Here is a 16,405-nt window from a genome sequence, read left to right as displayed (position 1 = left end):
ACAATCATTTACAACAATCTGAATCATTTAAGTCCCAGTTCAAAATTCGCCTCGTGAGACTCTTTCCCCAGCAGCCAGCCATCCCTCCCCACCTATCTTCACCCCTCAACACATACACACTACGTCTGTGCTCGTTGCCCTGAAATTTCTAGTCTCCCTTCTATATGGTTGTTCTCCAGCTGCTTATGGTGCACCTATATTTTATCTCTCCTCAATTATAAATACCTTCAGGAAAGCACCTGTTCCATCTTCCGGACACACTCCCTTCCACTGCCCCATAGGATCAATTTCCCTACGTCATATAAAGTAAGAACACAATGAATGCTTCAAAGTTCAAAGATCACACACTTCACAACGTATCAGCTAAAGCACAAAGCAGTATTTTGTTATTGGCAGTTCTTTGGGCAATCTATACAGCCCTCTACATCTGGTTTCATAAACACACATCTTACTGCAGTCACAACCCGCACTTTGGTGATATATTCTAAATGTCGATCTTCTATAAGGTCACCCTAACAGGACCTCATGAGTAATTTTATGTCAAAGAAATGTGTATGTGTTTTTCTTTCTATGTCTAGAGCTTCCTTCTGCTTGTCCAACATAACAGTATACTCTTCAAGAGAAACGTGTCACTTCAAAAAACCATCTTTACTCTGGGAGAAAAACAACTTTTGTATTTTATTATTGTACAGGGTAAAAAATATCAACCACTGTCCTGCTCCAACTTCTCAAATGATAATGCTAAAGGAATTTGGGAAGAGCTTTGTAAGGCAGGGGAGAGTGTTCAGCTTTTCTTCTAGTGCATGGGCAGCCACTGGAGGGCTTTAAGCAGGGTGAGGCTTTCTTAAAGATCACTCAGGCTTCAGGGTGGAGAACCGCTCACGGGGAAGAGGACGATTGCAGGAGGAGGCTATAGAGCAGTCCCCCTGAGGGTGGCCTGGACCATATCAATCTTTCTTAAGAGCATACTGCAAAATAACTGTAAAGAAAATAGGTGGATAATTACAAATAGGAAATCAAATGCATCTTTTTGCAGTGCAGTCTTGTGAAAAGACAACAGAAGTTGACTCAATAAGCACAGAACCCTGGGGCATTCCTGGGTTGCTGTGAGGGAGAGAGCTGAGAGATGTGCACAGGCATCTAACAGAGCAGGTACTACTGCTACTGCGCCCTTATGTTTCTCCTATGTCACGGCTTTGTATGGGGCTCAGGAGAGCCCCCCACATATTGGAAGAAGTGCTCTTGGCTGTATGTCAAGATTTCTCCTGGAGCTATACCAAGCTGAGAAGGCTAATTAGAGTCTACCTAAGATACCTGCGTCTCATGTACCTGCTGATACCACAGGAGCTGAGTGGCTAAGGACAAGTTCATCTGTGGTGATGAAGCCGTGCTCTCAGCACTCTTCAACCACTTAAGTAAACGATCCAAGATTTGACCCAACATATGTGGGGAAACTATTTTACAAAGGCGAGGGGATGGGAAATAATATTTATTGATCTCCTCTGTGTCAAGCTGGGGTAGTTATGTTATATTTTATGTTCATTGACTCATTTTTTTTTTCCATCAGGCCAGCAGAGTAGTTATGACCATCTCCAATTTATAGGAAAGTAAACTGAAGCCCAGAAAAGACAGGGCCATACAGGCAATGAGTGGAAGACTTGACTTTTATTTCAAATCTCATGTTTTAAGAAAGCCATGTACATAATATAGCTTTGATTTCTCTAAAAGAACAGGGAAAAGTTAATGGTTTAAAAAGTGAACAAAAAATAAATAAATAGGGGCTTCCCTGGTGGCGCAGTGGTTGAGAGTCCGCCTGCCAATGCAGGGGACGCGGGTTCGTGCCCCGGTCCGGGAGGATCCCACGTGCCGCGGAGCGGCTGGGCCCGTGAGCCATGGCCGCTGGGCCTGCGTGTCCAGAGCCTGTGCTCCGCAGCGGGGGAGGCCGCGGCGGTGAGAGGCCCGTGTACCACGCAAAAACTAAATAAATAAATAAAAATAAAAAGTGAACAATTGTGCCTTAAAATAGCATAGCTTTATTTTTGGTTTTATAAAAGAAATACATGTTTAATGTAGAATATTTAAATAATACAAATGTGTTAACTCTCCCTTCTAGGCAATAGTCAACTCGGGTGGAAATCCCTGAGCTCTGGATCCACTTACTTACTTACTACACTCCGAGCACTCTGTTGTACTTTCGACAAGTTAATTAACCTCTCCATGCTTCAGTTTCCTCATCTGTCAATAATAGCCCCTACCTCGTAGCAAGAACATAAGAATTCAATGAGGCAGTACTTGTAAAGAACTTCAAAGAGTACCTGGCACTAACTAAGTATTTGTTTCAAAGTATTTTTTGAAATGATACAAATGAACTTATTTACAAAACAGAAACAGACTCACAGACTTGGAGAACAAACTTATAGTTACCAAAGGGGAAAGGGGTGGGGAGGAATAAATTAGGAGCTTGGGTTGAACAGATACACACTACTATACATAAAATAAACAACAAGGTCCTACTGTATAGCACAGGGAACTATATTCAATATCTTGTAATAACCTATAATGGAAAAGAATCTGAAAAACAATATGTGTGTGTGTGTGTGTATAACTGAATCACTTTGCTGTACACCAGAAACTAACGCAACATTGTAAATCAACTATACTTCAATTTTAAAAATTTGAAAAATAAGTATTATTCAAGCCCTATACTTGTGCCTCATCATTCAACAGATAAGAAAATACAGCTCAAATTCCAACTCTTGAAACTGCTTTTTTTCCTGCAACTGTTTTCACCAAGTATTTGTACAGTCAGTGCCTGTGGACAGTTAACATTGTTCTCTACTCTGAAAACAGGGATTTGGTAGCTGGGGTTGATTTCAGAGATCGCTGAGTTTAAGCTTCTCATTTTATGGGAGAGAAGACTAAGGTGAAGTGGCTTTCAGAGGGCACAAGGCTCATTCATGACAGCACTTCATTTGCCAACCCAGTGCTCTTTCCACACATTCTCAGATAATACCAGAAAACTTGAGCATTGTTAAAAATTATTTGAGGGGAAAAAGGGTCAGCAAAACTGTGTGAGCACAGGGTCGATGCTGATTAAACCACTGTTCTTATTCAAAACAGACCTCGTTATTTTCTGACCAGAGTTGGATTCTACTCCTTACAGTGAACTACTGCGCCTTCTCCTTGGATAAAATTACCATGAGTCTCAGAAAAACACCTCTAATTGCTCAATAAGTGGCAGGAAGAATTGCAGAATGTTATTGCCTTAGTGTCACCTGGGGAGAGTGTCTTCAATTTTATGTTTCCTGTGGGAGAGTAAGATGATTGTTACTGTTACAACAAATGTGGGGATATCATGGGATAGAATGGAAAATATGCATGCTTTTTTTTAGGGTTAAGTGACATTGCAAAGAAATTTCTCACTTCTGCTGTGGATGCTTCAGGCTACACCTCCACCCTCTGGAGATCAAGTTCACTCTCTTTGCCCTCACGGGTAGTTCAGGAGGATGTTCTGAGATGTGGTGAAACAGTAAAGTCAAGGATATGAACCACTCAGTGGGTTCACATTCAAAACCTCAGACATAAAGTCTAGTCCTAAAGATACAAACAAATCAAAACCAGCATGATCTTTCTTGGGAGATGATTCCTGCTTTTTTGCCTTCTTCCCTTTGACAAACATGATGTGCGGCTGGGAAGAGCCATTTTCATAAATGTTTCATTCCCCTTGCTTCAGGCATAGCGTAGCTAGAGCATGAATTATGACCAGCTTGGCTGACAAACATCTTTCCATGAGCATATCCTTTCTCATTTGCAGTCACGGTGGCGCCTCCAGTGGAAATGACTGGGTGAAAAGAGCTCCTATGTCTGCCGACCAATCCTTTGCCTGAGAGTTTACCAGGCAGTGTATTTATGTTCTTTTCTCAAAGCCAAGATGAACAGGGTTTTCTTTCCTTCCTGCTTGGTTGCAAACATAGGGAAATCCTACTGCTGCTGACTTTGATTCCCATTTAATAATTCCCCTTTCAAGCACTATTTCCATTGCACCATACTTGAACAATAAATTATTGTTAGTAATTTTTAAAATGGTGAACAACTTTCATGGTTGCCGAGTGATAATATTCATCACTGTTGCTGATCAGGAGAATCTGTTTGTGGGTATTTCCTACTGCCGCTGTAATCACAGCACTGCAGGGGAGGAGGAGAAAAGAACGTGGTGTAGCCCTAAACACATCCCCTCTGACAGCCCGGTTAATAGATCCTGGAATTCCTCTCCCTTATACATTCCTACTTCGTAACATAAAACCATCCACAGAAGCCCCTAAATTTATTGAAAGGCCCTCACAAAATATCTCCGTAATGCTTAGTCGCTTAGAAGTCGCTGAAGTGGAAAGGAAAAATGGAGTCATCCTTAAAAGGAAGCCCTCAATGTGAGATAAGGCAAAAAGCATTAACCCTGAGAGGATTGCACTTGTGAGGATTCTGCTTCTCCTGAGGCCCCAGCACACTGGTGGCACCTTTGCCCACCCAGTCACCCAGCTCAAAACCCTCCTCTTCTTCAACTCCCTCCACCTCATCACCAACACAATCAAGTTCTACCGCTTAAATACTTCCTAAATGCAGCCCCTCATATCTAACCTGTCACAGTCTTAATTCAAATCATTATTTCATCCCCTCATACCTAACCTGTCACAGCCTTGATTCAAATCATTAGTTCCCGTGGTTCTCAAAGTGGGGCTCCCAGACCAGTAACATCAGCATCACCTGAGAACTGTTTGGAAATGCAAATTCTCAGGCCCCACCCAGACTCTGGGGTAGCTCTCTTGGACGTTCTGATGGCTTCCAGTCTGAGAACTACTACTTTATTGCAATAGCATCCTAGCTTATCTCCCTGTCTCCCATCTTGCCTCCTTCCCTGTCACTGCACCTTCCCTTAATGATCTTCCTAAATGCAAATAGGCTTCTGTCAATTCCCCTGCTTAAAACCTGTCGTTGGTTCCCTCTTGCCCTCTGGATGAAACCCCAATTTCCTAGAACAGCATGCAAGACCCTCCCTAATCAATAAGTTTCCTCCCCTTCTGTTGATATCCCCACCAAGTGCCCTAGGATCCAGGTATACCAGACAGCTGCCCTGAACTTGCCTATTGAAGTGCACGCTGCCACCTCAGCCGGGGAGGATGTGGAGAGGTCGGGGAAGGTTTCACAGAGGCAGAGTTCCTTGTCTGGGTCTTAAAAGAAAGGAGATGAAAGCCATTCCAGGTATGATCTTGGTGGGTACAGAGGTCACTGAGGCACTACTGTGCACATAGGCTTGTCTAGTGTTGTAGGATCAGTGGCCTCTGGGTTCTAGGATCAGAGATGCTTCTGCAGGGGCAGAAGATCATGTCAACAAATACTGAAGCTGGTGGAACAGGAGCCCTGGCACCAATGGCTTCTTCAGGCTGTGGCTTTCATCCACAAACAACTGTGAGCGATGTCCATGTGACAGTAAAAAAGCAAAGATAAAGTATATTTTGGAAGACTTTTTGGTGACTAGGAGCCACTTCAGTGTGTTGTTATTTTTCTGAAGACGTATTAAGGGTCAATAAAAGATGAGAAATAGGAGGTAAAGCATTGTTGAGAGCTTGTCAACATGAGACAGAGCTGGCTGCATGACCACGGGTAATGAGTAACTTCTCTGTGCCTTGGTTTTCTCATTTGTAAAATGGGGATAGTAGTAGGACCTACCTTACAAAATTGCAGTGAATAGGAAATGAAATTTTGAATGTAGAGTACTTAGCATAGCTTGGCACCCAGTAAGCACTCAAAAAAATGTAACCACTATTATCACCAATATAAATTCTTGATATTTTAAGAGCCTATCAATGCCACACAGTATGTATTTGGAGAAAAAGCATCTATATGGGACATAACGTGTTCTGGAAATCATGAGAGCATAACAAGATTCAAACCACTCATATGGATTCAGTCTTTGCACTTGTCCCCCTGCAATTCATTCCAAATAGTAGATCCATTAGAGGCCCTCATTGGTGAAGTTACCCAAGTCCCAAATAAGTTGTTCCAAGAATTTGAGAAGATCATGAGCAGAGATTTCGCCAAGTTTTATACAACTTGCCCAAGATGGAGGCACAGGTGGGTATATTATCTGATAAGATCTAGCTCACAAAATGATACTTCATGCACAGCATTATCTCAATAATGGTTTGGTTTCCTTTTGAACAATGACAGTATTATTTATCAGTTTTTGATGATAATTCCCATACCTTGTGGACTGGATTTCATTAGCTGACAAAACTGGGGGTGCTTCAACAAGAGAGAAAGATACTGTTCTCACTTCTGCATTCTGTCCAAGTTCCTCTAATGCTTGGTACACGTGCCTAGCTTGACAAGGTATTTATGGCACAATCCAAATCAAAGAACCTCACGCTGGCTTCCCTGGTGGTGCAGTGGTTAAGAATCTGCCTGCCAGTGCAGGGGACACGGGTTTGAGCCCTGGTCCAGGAAGATCCCACATGCCACAGAGCTACTAAGCCCATGAGCCACAAGTACTGAGCCTGTGCTCTAGAGCCCTTGAGCCACAACTACTGAAGCCCGTGTGCCCAGAGCCTGTGCTCTGCAACAAACGAAGCCACCACAATGAGAAGCTTGCACACCACAACAAAGAGTAGCCCTCACTCACCGCAACTAGAGAAAGCCTGCGCGCAGCAACAAAGACCCAACGCAGCCAAAAATAAATAAATAAAATAAATAAATTTAATTTAAAAAAAAAGAACATCACCCCTCTGCTGTTCTAACAGCATATCTTACAAACAAATTCTTGTAGCAATTTGTCATGGTGGAGATTCTAAGTTTCTTCCAAGCTTTCTAAGTTTACTCCATTCATTTTAGAATATAAGTTTCAAATTTTGGAATCTATAATTTGGTGATTGAGAGACGTAGGTAATGGAAACTGAACTGAAGCCACTAATTCATATAAATGGGGCTATCAACAAGAGAACTCATGATTGTTTTTAGTCAGAATTATAGGAGCTATAATGAAAGTAATGACCTAGAGGCAATTCTGTCCCCCATCATCTCAGGAACTGCTTAGGGGTCTTTGCATGATTAGCAAATGTTTATTACAAATTTCCATCTAACCTTAATTGGCTCAAATAATACATTTGGCTTCTCAGTAGGATTTGGATTGCCATTAACAAACAAAAAAAAAGGGCCTCCCTGGTGGCGCAAGTGGTTGAGAGTCCGCCTGCCGATGCAGGGGATACGGGTTCGTGTCCCGGTCTGGGAGGATCCCATATGCCGCGGAGCGGCTGGGCCCGTGAGCCATGGCCGCTGAGCCTGCGCGTCCGGAGCCTGCACGTCCGGAGCCTGTGCTCCGCAACGGGGGAGGCCACAACAGTGAGAGGCCCGCATACCGCAAAAAAAAAAAAACAAAAAACAAAAAAGTTATGGATTTATAGCTGAAGTAGCCTGACTTTGAATGAAGGGGTTTCTAACACACTCATGTACCTTCTCTATGTCCATGGTAACAACTACATTTATGGAATGCCAAATCTGTTCTCAATACCATGTTAAATACTTCTATGGGTCCTCTCTTTTACTCTTTATAGCAAACCTACAAGGAGGCCGCTATTAACATTAGCACTTTATAAATGAGGAAAGAGATGTTTAGAGAGTTTTAACTTGCCCAAGTGCAACAGCTGGTCAGTGTCGGGCAGCAACAGTCAGACGGGGCTGCCTGACCCATGGAGCCCATGCTTTGAATCACAGGGCTCTGCTGACGCCATATTGACTCTGAAAGCCTAGGTTTCTGAGCACTTCTTGGGATATTACAGTTCTTTTCACTGATCATCTTTCTCTCCTTTCTTTAGTTGCTAAGGAAGTCAGGACCAGTTTTCAGTGCTTCCTGGGGAAAGGCCATTTAGCACTGAGGAGAACAGCTCAGCTCTGATCACTCAGATATATGCCCATGTCCCAGCTCCTCCACTTAACTGTCATGAACATAGCCAGTGATTTCAGCTCTCAAAGCCCTGTTTCCTCATCTAGAAAACAAGTAACAAGAGTACCTGCTTAGGGTTGATATGAGGACTAAATTAGATGAATTAATGTATGTTGTCTTATCAGTAGGCTGGTGGTGGTGATGCGTTTGATGAAAAGATGTCAGTGTTGCACAGTAAGTACAAGCATTGTTTTATAAAAAGCTTGTCTGGTGTTGTATGCTTATGCACACCCACACTAGGTCACCAGGTAAAATATGTTTCTTACAGTGACTTGGGGCTGAAGTTTGAAAGTCACTGCACTAACCCCTCCTTCCTCGTACCCTGTCCTCTGAGATCTCTGAGGTCCTTTTCCACCCTTTTTGTTCCTCTTGCAATGACAAGTGGAATGCCCCTTTCCTTGGGATTTTAGCTTCCTGGCAGAGACATTAGGCATATACTCGTCACAAGAAAATAAACTCTTCTTTAATGGCCCTTTCTGACTTGGGAAAAAGAAACCTAGAACTTATTCACTTCAAAGTGTTTTAAGTTAAGTGGCAGAAATTTAGTCAGACTCAAATGCTGCCCCTGGCCATTCTGAACATAGAAGAAAGCCCAGAACAGTCCTCTGACCAGGTGGTTTGCTAATAACTAAGCATCCAAAAAATTTCCTAAGTGAGAGTGTCTGGTGATTGGGATCAATCACCTCATCCTGTTTGTTTATTGGTTTTCCTGTGTTTATTCCATTCTCCCAACCCCTTCTTACTTATTCCTTTACCTCCTCAAACGCTTCTATTCTTCCTTCCAGCCAGATAACTTACTGGAACACAAAATGCTGATGTACAACTCTTCAGCACGTATTTTTAATGACAATTACACAAAACCAACGTCCTTTAATCAATTTAAATTAGCGCAACTCTTCAGTAATTGAATGGTCATCAAAACAGTAGTTTGGATAACAACCGTTTCCAGTTTCAATCTGTCATTAATCCATCATTGGGGCATTAAGCTTGCACTGAATTTCCCAAGCTCAAGCAGCACCTCTACATAGTGACTTATGGGGCTGCCCTTTGATTTGCTAACCATGCAGGCTGACAGTAGAATAGACATAACATTCAGAAGGCATCCTCACAGAAGCAAGCAGCTCTATTAACGACCTGAAACACTGGCACAGTCATTCCGAGTCAGTAGCACCATTATGTACACAGAACAAGATGAATGGTATAGTATATGAGGCCAAGCAGAATCCCTTTCAATACAGGATGAAAAAGACACCTGATTTACCATGAATGCAAGAGACAATTGTCATCCTGTGATACAGAGTTACTTTTCTTCACTGCAGACTATGAGGAAATGTTTCAATCATGTTATCTGGGTTTTTCATTTTTACCATAATAATTATTATTGACAGATTCATTTGGGGTAAGAAATGGTCTTCCAGAAAAACACTGGGGGATTGCAGCAGAGCCCAGGGTATGGGAGCAGGTGTGCATTACAAAGCAATATGTGTCATAATGAGAAAAGCATTCTTCCCTATCCTATTAATTGTTGGCACTACCAGATAATCAAGAATTACTGACCCCTCCCGCCCTCCAGCTAGCAGTTATTTGTGTATTGTAATGCGCCATGGCCCAAACACAAACTCAACTCTGTGTGATGTGGAAAGCCAGTGTTTTAGTGATATTAATCTGAACACTACCTATTCCCTCTACATTGCCTATAACACAACTTGTGAATAAAGCATAAATTCCTTCCAACAGGTGAATGGTTGAGTAAATGATACAATGCAATTAATAAATTATTGCACAGAAATTTTCATTGTTAACTACAAAGATGATTTTAAAATATGGAAAATGCTTTAGACATGAGGTTAAATAATAAACATGGAATACAAAACTGTCAGAACACTAAGATTACAGATATGTAAACATGCAACTGAATGTAGAGAAGGAAAAGGCAAGCTGTTGTATTGACAGGGAGGATGATAAGCAGTTTCTTTTTTTTTTTCTTTTGAAAATACCTTTTAATGTTCCTATGATATTCTTATAATAAAAGTTATTTTAAAATAAAAGCCCACCTCTTAGGAGAAAGTTAGTTACTCCTTACTGTGAAATCCATAAAATTAAACCTGCATGTGACAAATGCTGAAACATTTTTTTTTCAGGTTCAAAAATAGTGTTGGAATCTGCCACGGAATCAGCTCACATTATTCAATGTCAGACACATTTACACTCATAGGTATTAGTAATTCCTTTGGTTGACTTTTCCTTGCCTTTGTCATGGCAACGGTTTCCACTGTCATTAGTACCTCTAGGGCCCAGCCTCCTTCACATATTTTTAGGCCGTTCCTCTTCTAATAAAGCAATTAATACTGTGGCACATCTGTATCAGAAGCCCCAGTGACCTGTTCTGTCTCTTGGTTTCCATCCTTTCTGCTTTTGTGGTTGCTTCTGTTTCTCTTTGTGGTGCTTCTCTTTACCAATTCTTATAAGCCTCCTTACTGTTTCTAATTATAGCCTATTGAGATTATGTAAAGTTTCTTTTTTTCACACATATTCCATGTTTCTGCATCAAATGACCATCTCTCTATCATCAGTAAAATAGCACATTTTCATTAATGATCACTTTGGACCATTGCCATAGAAGAGAATCGGTAAGAGAGAAGGAATAATTTAGAGTGATTCTAGACTGATAATCACAGGACTATATAGTCTGAACTTGCACACAGTCACAGGAGTTCACAGCAGCAAAAGATATGCCTTTGCATTTTCTGACAACTGGAATCATCTAAATGTCTCTTCTAATGAGTAAGGATATTGGCCTCCTTTTCTCAAGTCAAATTAATTTTTTCCTAGTAATGACCTATGTAGCGGGGTTGCTATGAAATAGACTTATACTCCTGAATACAGAATAAATGTATGCACTTTCTGTTAAGCAATAACCACTATCAAAAGCCTTATCAATGTTTACTCCCTCTGGCTCTACAGTTCTTATAGGAATCTTTTCTAAGGAAATAATCTAAGATGTAGGAAAAAATAAGGTATATTGTTTATTGCAAAGTTGTTTATAATAGCAAAAACAGTGAAAGCCATCTAAATGTCTAAGAGTAGGAAAAAATACGTGGTAACAACAAAGTAAAATATGTATCTACAGCAATCATGTTTGTATTATCTACCTTACACCTATATAGTCTACCATAATATCTATAAATATTTGTTGTATATAAGTAAGTGAACAGAGGGACAAATGAAATATGTACTAAAAACAATGGAAAGTAATGCATTAAATTTTTAAGAATGGCTGTTTTTGAAAGATAACTTTTTCTGTTTTCTAAGTTATACTTAATTGCATTTTCCATCTTATTAACTTTTAAAGACTTTGTGGAGAAAATAAACAAATAGGACCTAATGAAACTTAAAAGCTTTTTTGCACAGCAAAGGAAACCATAAACCAGACAAAAAGACAACCCTCAGAATGGGAGAAAATATTTGCAAATGATGCAACTGACAAAGGATTAATCTCCAAAATATACAAGCAGCTCATGCAGCTCAATATCAAAAAAACAAACCACCCAATCCAAAAATGGGCGGAAGACCTAAATAGACATTTCTCCAAAGAAGATATACAGATTGCCAAGAAACACATGAAAGGATGCTCAACATCACTAATCATTAGAGAAATGCAAATCAAAACTACAATAAGGTATCACCTCACACCAGTCAAAATGGCCATCATCAAAAAATCTACAAACAGGGCTTCCCTGGTGGCGCAGTGGTTGAGAGTCCGCCTGCCGATGCAGGGGACACAGGTTCGTGCCCCGGTCCGGGAAGATCCCACATGCCGCAGAGCGGCTGGGCCCGTGAGCCATGGCCACTGAGCCTGTGCGTCCGGAGCCTGTGCTCTGCAATGGGAGAGGCCACAACAGTGAGAGGCCTACATACCGCAAAAAAACAAAAAAACAAAAAAACAAAAAAACAAACAAACAAAAAAAATCTACAAACAATAAATGCTGGAGAGGGTGTGGAGAAAAGGGAACCCTCCTGCACTGTTGGTGGGAATGTAGATTGATACAGCCACTATGGAGAACAGTATGGAGGTTCCTCAAAAAGCTAAAAATAGAACTACCATATGACCCAGAAATCCCACTACTGGGCATATACCCTGAGAAAACCATAATTCAAAAAGAGTCATGTACCACAATGTTCACTGCAGCTCTATTTACAATAGGCAGGACATGGAAGCAACCTAAGTGTCCATCGACAGATGAATGGATAAAGAAGATGTGGCATATATATACAATGAAATATTACTCGGCCATAAAAAGAAACAAAATTGAGTTATTTGTAGTGAGGTGGATGGACCTAGAGACTGTCATATAGAGTGAAGGAAGTCAGAAAGAGAAAAACAAATACCGTATGCTAACACATACATATGGAATCTAAAAAAAAAAAAAAAAAAAAGATTCTGAAGAACCTAGGGGCAGGACAGGAATAAAGATTCAGCCACAGAGAATGGACTTGAGGACACGGGGAGGGGGAAGGGTAAGCTGGGACAAAGTGAGAGAGTGGCATGAACATATATATATATATATATATATATATATATATATATATATGTATGTATATATACACTACCAAATGTAAAATAGATAGCTAGTGGGAAGCAGCCGCATAGCACAGGGAGATCAGCTCGGTGCTTTGGGTCCACCTAGAGGAGTGGGATAGGGAGGGTGGGAGGGAGACACAAGAGGGAGGGGATATGGGAATATATGTATACATATAGCTGATTCACTCTGTTATAAAGCAGAAACTAACACACCATTGTAAAGCAATTATACTCCAATAAAGATGTTAAAAATAAATAAATAAAGACTTTGTGGAGAAGTTGAATTAATCTTAGGTTTACACCTTTCCTATGGAGACAATACAGAACAAATCTATACCCTTTATATATAGAACCCTTCAAACAGTGAGGGTCCATTCCACTGATTTCAAACAGACATCATATGACGTGAATTCCCAACCCCACGTACAGCTTTCTTCATGTGCTTCATTCTACAGGATCACATGTTAGATGGAAAAGCTATGTAAACTTCAGAACTCTGTATACCGATGAGAATTCTGTACCCTAAAATTACTTTTATTATTTTATAAGTTATCTTCCTAAGGCACAGATCAGATCATTTCCCCGCTCAAAAATCTCCTTGCCTGACGGATAAAACTCAACCCCAGAGTCTGGCATTCAAGGCCTTCAAAACATGGTTCTGAAGTGTATCTCCAACTTCATGTCCCATCACAATATTACCCAAACTACATGCACAAGCCTCGCCAGATTATTTGCCACTTGCTGTGTATACAATGCCATGTCTTGCTTTCCTACCCATTCTCACACTGTGCCCTTAGCTTGAAATGCTCTTTTTCCCTTTCCTCTTATCAAAATCCTTCAACACCAACTCAAATACCACCTTCTCTGGGCCATGAAGTTACAATCAATGATGAAAATCAGTGTGCTGAATACTAAAGATTAAAGCCCTTTTATATTTTCAAATACTCAGGCATTTTAGTTTCTGCTATCAAATCAATCAAAAATCAGGGCTTCCCTGGTGGCGCAGTGGTTGAGAGTCCGCCTGCCGATGCAGGGGACACGGGTTCCTGCCCCGATCTGGGAGGATCCCACACGCCGCGGAGCGGCTGGGCCCGTGAGCCATGGCCGCTGAGCCTGCGCGTCCGGAGCCTGCGCTCCACAACGGGAGAGGCCACAACAGTGAGAGGCCCACGTACAGCAAAAAAAAAAAAAAAAAAAAAATCAAAGCATCAGTTACTCACTGGCCTTCTAATTAGGATAAACTGTGAGCAAGTCTCATTAACAAGAGACAGCCCTTTACCTGGCAGAGATTCACTCAACTCCATCCTAACACAGAACTGTGTGTGTGTGTGTGTGTGAGAGAGAGAGAGAGAGACATGGGGTTTTGATTCAAGATTAATGTAACCAGCACTCAGCATGTGTGTGTGTGCATGTGTGTATTGGGGAATGAGGGAGAGTAACACATACTGAAGAGAAGAAATTTCTGGGATTGTGGAACCACTGATAACATTTTTTAAAAGTTCCAGAATTGAAGCTTGGATCACTGGTGGTGAGGGGAGAGAGTAGCAATTTTCTACCCTGGAAGGTTGGCCAAGAACAGCATGTGAAGGAAAAAAATGAACTTCAAAGCACATTTGTTTCCACCTTTTAAGGCATAATAGGAAAATTCACCAAAACGTGACATGTTATTTTATTTATTTTTCCCCCCGTGGTACGCGGGCCTCTCACCGCCACGAAAAGATGACATTTTAAAATGTTTCTCTTTTCTAATGGTTGCTCAATACTAGCCTTCATCCTGCCAATGAGCACACACAGGAGATAAAACCCACCAAACCAGAAAAACACCAACTGTCAAAAGAGACTGACACACGGCAACTTGAGTTAATTCAGGCACAGAAGTGCCTTCACGGAAGCACCATGTTCTCTTCTCTCCCTTCTCCTGGGGGTGACACTTCAGCACAGCCAACAATTCTCTCCTGCCTTGCAATCAGCTCTCTGCTGTCTTTTAAAGTACTTATTACATTTCCATTTTTAAGTATCCAAATTTCCATCCTCCTCAATAAAGACCATATAGAACACTCCCCCTCCAATTTGTATGAAAATTCACTCAACCAGTTCTTTCCCAATAAAAACAGAGTGTACTTTTCCTCACTTTGTATGTCACTAATTTCCTCAATAAGCTCTAACAGAATTACACCTGTATTTCACCCCCATGCCTTTTTCCACTAATTCATTGGAGGATTGCTAGTTCAAACTATTTCAAGGGTCCAGACGATTGATGCTGACTGGTATTACGCCATCTCTCCAGAAGAGTGAACAAAAAGAAATGGGCTTAAATCACTTCTGAGAGGAAATTCTGAGACAGAAGGAAGAAGCTTCATGAGTGTAAGAATCAAACGTTACAAGAGCTTCTGTGAAGGTTATAGAACACCAATCATCAAAGTCCTTTAAAAAGGAGTTAAGTCTATTTTTAAAGCCGCAACCCCCTTGGAAGAAGTGATTGTGAATGAAAGACCTCTTGATGCCTTTTTCTTCACAAAAATTCTATGATTAAGAAATATTACAGCAGCAGACTCTGTAAACTGACCACCTGATATTCATTCTTCCCCTTTCTGGCCAACAGACTCCTCTCATGCCACTAGAGATGGCCATATAACCTGGCCAATGAGATGTAGGTCAAAGTGACCGGAAGGTGTTTCTGAGAAAGTTTCTCAAAAAGTAACCACACTCGGGACTTCCCTGGTGGTGCAGTGGTTAAGAATCTGCCTGCCAATGCAGGGGACACAGGTTCGAGCCCTGGTCCAGGAAGATCCCACATGCCACGGAGCAAATAAGCCCGTGCACCACAACTACTGAGCCTGCACTCTAGAGCCCACGAGCCGCAACTACTGAAGCCCATGCGCTCTAGGGCCCACATGCTGTAACTACTGAGCCCACATGCTGCAACTACTGGGCCCACATGCTGCAACTACTGAAACTCATGCACCTAGAGCCTGTGCTCTGCAACAAGAGAAGCCACCACACTGAGAAGCCTGCACACCGCAACAAAGAGTAGCCCCTGCTCACCACAACTAGACAAAGCCCGCACGCAGCAACAAAGACCCAAAACAGCCAGAAAAAAAAAAAAGTAACCACACTCAGCTGACCTTTTACCCTTTGACCTTTGCTCTTTACCCTTTCGCATCTTCTGACTGAAAGGCAAACTCAGAGCCTAGAGATACAGTCACCATCTTGCAAATGTGAAGCCACACACTAAACACAGCAGAGGAGGACAACAGAGGCACCTTGTGCTAGTACTCCAGCCATGGGTGGCCTCTTCTAGACTTACTGTTATAGGACCAAAATAAACCCATTCTTTGGGTAAACCACTGTAATAGGGTTTTCCATTATTTACAGCCAAACTCAAAGCTAACTGATACAATTATACTCCCTCTTTGGTAAAACTGTCTACTTTTGGCTTCTGTGACACGTTCTCCTGGTTTTCCTCCTTTCTTACTGGACCTTCCTCTTCTTCTCCTTTTCTGGATCTTCTCTGTTCAGCCTCCTAGGAGTACTCCAAGGATCAGTCTTAGCCCCTGTAGTAGCAAAATAATACTTTCTTACTTACTGGACCTTCCTCTTCTTCTCCTTTTCTGGATCTTCTCTGTTCAGCCTCCTAGGAGTACTCCAAGGATCAGTCTTAGCCCCTGTAGTAGCAAAATAATACCTGTAAAGTTGTTCATATCCTAATCCCCAGAATGTGAATATTTTACCTTAGATGACAAAAGGGACTTTGCAGATATCATTAAGGATCTTGAGATGGGAGATTATCCTGTAGTATACAGATGGGCCCAATAAAATCACAAGAAGCC

The sequence above is a fragment of the Mesoplodon densirostris genome, chromosome 6 (genome assembly GCF_025265405.1).
Source record: "Mesoplodon densirostris isolate mMesDen1 chromosome 6, mMesDen1 primary haplotype, whole genome shotgun sequence".
NCBI classification, from domain to species: domain Eukaryota; kingdom Metazoa; phylum Chordata; class Mammalia; order Artiodactyla; family Ziphiidae; genus Mesoplodon; species Mesoplodon densirostris.
The sequence above is the reverse complement of the archived record's forward strand: the minus strand, read 5'-3'. Positions refer to the sequence as shown.